This window comes from Lepeophtheirus salmonis, chromosome 4 (assembly GCF_016086655.4).
Source record: "Lepeophtheirus salmonis chromosome 4, UVic_Lsal_1.4, whole genome shotgun sequence".
Classification (NCBI taxonomy): domain Eukaryota; kingdom Metazoa; phylum Arthropoda; class Copepoda; order Siphonostomatoida; family Caligidae; genus Lepeophtheirus; species Lepeophtheirus salmonis.
This window is the reverse complement of record NC_052134.2, coordinates 30,472,832-30,475,325: the sequence shown is the minus strand read 5'-3', so window position 1 is coordinate 30,475,325 and position 2,494 is coordinate 30,472,832. Positions and strand designations below refer to the sequence as shown.

General features: G+C 31.8%; 1 long non-coding RNA gene across 1 annotated transcript; it reads right to left on the bottom strand.

Annotated features, from left to right (window-relative positions):
* Positions 1-1,621: 1,621 nt before the first annotated feature.
* LOC121116317 (uncharacterized) lies at positions 1,622-2,494 on the bottom strand. Its single transcript, XR_005863817.2, has 2 exons — positions 1,950-2,494; positions 1,622-1,878 (listed from the first exon to the last, which is right to left on the bottom strand). It is a non-coding gene; the product is annotated as an uncharacterized lncRNA (long non-coding RNA).

The following is a 2,494-nucleotide window of genomic DNA, read 5'->3' as shown; positions in this document are numbered from 1 at the left end:
TTTGGTCAAAATTAAGGAGTTTCGGAACAAACATTGGCACGAGCCAACCAATATGTCATTATCCTCCGCAACTTCTTTGATAGTCATTTTCTTGACTGCTTCAAAGTTTTTCATTTGTTGTTAACGTGCTTGGGCGCCCTGACCGTGTCTTGTGATTTTGTATCTTCTCGGCCATCTTGGACGAATTTATACAACTTGTAAACATGTTTTTAATCAAAACAGTTACACGGTATGCCATTGTCAACATTTTAAGTGTTTTAAAGCACTTCATTAATTTTTTTTGCAGAAATGATTTGATCCATTTTTTTATATAGCAAAAAATTGCAGAACAAGCAAAATACTTCAAACTATTATGCCTCCCACAAATAAACTTAACCTATTATATAGTTGAAACATTAAATATATCTTCATGGTGAGTGTAGTAACAAAAAAATCTAGCATGCTAAATGTGCCTTGACAACAAAATTTGAAAATTTTTGAACACACCTCGTATATATAGGGTAAGTTACGCATCGTCGGACGTTTCAAATTGTTGGATACTTCTTTAGTACTTCAACCAAGGATGTTAAAAGAGATCGTTATGTAATCATCACATTTTTTCTAAATAATCTTGTAAAATTTCGAATCGACTGTTTGGAGAGTTTTTGATAAACAAAAGTTTAAAGTTCGAGGTTCTAACTATTTGTAGTTAAAATTCAATACTTCTATATTTTATGGAGTGTGATAATATTAACATATTTCCACTCTATTTAGTTTTGTTAGAACTCAATTCCCATGTTCGAGTTCAATAGATAGGAGTTTTGACATAAGTGATTAATTTATTTGGTGGATTTTTGTTACATTATTTGCGAAATAATGGCTGTCTGATAATATGAACCAAATAATCGACAAATTCAAATTATTCGACATTTTTTTTAAATTGAATAAAATAACAAATATCTAAATAAATAGCTAGATACCAAAGAGAAAATCATTCAAATAGGTGTTGATCAGAAAGAAGAAAAGGAGGAAGAGACGTACGGTACATTCAACTCCCTCATACCTCACATCAATCATATTAATAATTAATAAAAGGGATCACGTTTATATCTGGGTATCCAACTACGTCTCAAGAAGGAATATAACGGATCCACTTCGGGAAGACAATGTCATATATCCAAAGGATACATCCAATACACATTTGATTGACGGTTAAATATCTCTCCGAATTAAAACTGTCCAAGTATCGTATAAAGTCTCAGATTTATAGTCGCTTCACTCCTACTCATCTCCTTGGGAAATTATCAACATTTCGTTTTCAGGCATAAATAATTGTTATGAATCCCCTAACAGACGCTCATACCAACATTAAGTTTCATTGGATTAACCTAAATAAGCATTGTGTATGTGCAAAGTTGAATCTTGAAGTAATATGGTTGAATATCTTTCATTGAGGGAAAGATATGAGAAAACGACAGAAGAATCTTTAGCCAATATTATGCTCCACCTTTTTCAATTGCTTATTACCCAATCAAAGGGATATATTCGAACTAATTAATCAGTTAAGAACTCAAATTAATTCCTTTATGTATGGTATATTATAATATTCAATTAATTGGTGAATAAAATAATAAATCAGACAATATGAAAACAATCTTTAATCATTGAATCAATGAGAAACTGAAGTTAACAATAACGGATTGACAAATTGTAATTTATTAGTTCCTTGATCCTGTCAGCTTTGTCTTGTATTCTTAAATACACTAGAGTTATCGACGTGCAAAGTAGTCCATTGACTTCCTTGCTAATTATCGAACATGGATCTTCCAAGTTAGTGAATGAAGCCTTTCTCGACAAACAGCAGAACTTGGATTTTCTAGAACGGTAATACAAAGATGTCTAAAGCAGATAGTGATGTTGTAATTAATAATTAATATTGATAAATGAAACCAAAGAATGTAAAAGGGAACCTGAACATCATCTATCTGAATATAAATGATAACTTTGATTGTTGAAGTAAATGAAGGATTTAGAGTTAGAGACAATTCCTTTTCATAATTGACCCAACATATTATCAGGATGACATTAATTTTGACATGGAAGAGTCTCAATGAAATATAGGATCGTATCGGAAATGAGGATTTCACTTTCTGGAGTTGACGATAGGGGCAACAAAAACACGAAAATTATAGCATATCTTTGCATCTTGATTACTTCCCGAGGTTCCATGTGTTGAAATGAAACGACTCGGACTCCGAAAGACTCCAAACATGCTTGGCTAGAGTTAAAATCCGAGTAGATATTTAACTGTGAATCAGATATTGGAGGTATCCATGGAATACATGGTATGATATCTCAGAACTGGGTCCATTATATTTTTCCCCGAGACGGAGTCGGAAACACAGATATGATCCTTTCTAAATTATATTAACTATTAATATGACAAAAAGAGGAGTGATGATTCTTCTTTTTCTTTTTATAATTTCTTCTTCTAATTAATGTACCGTGTGTCTGT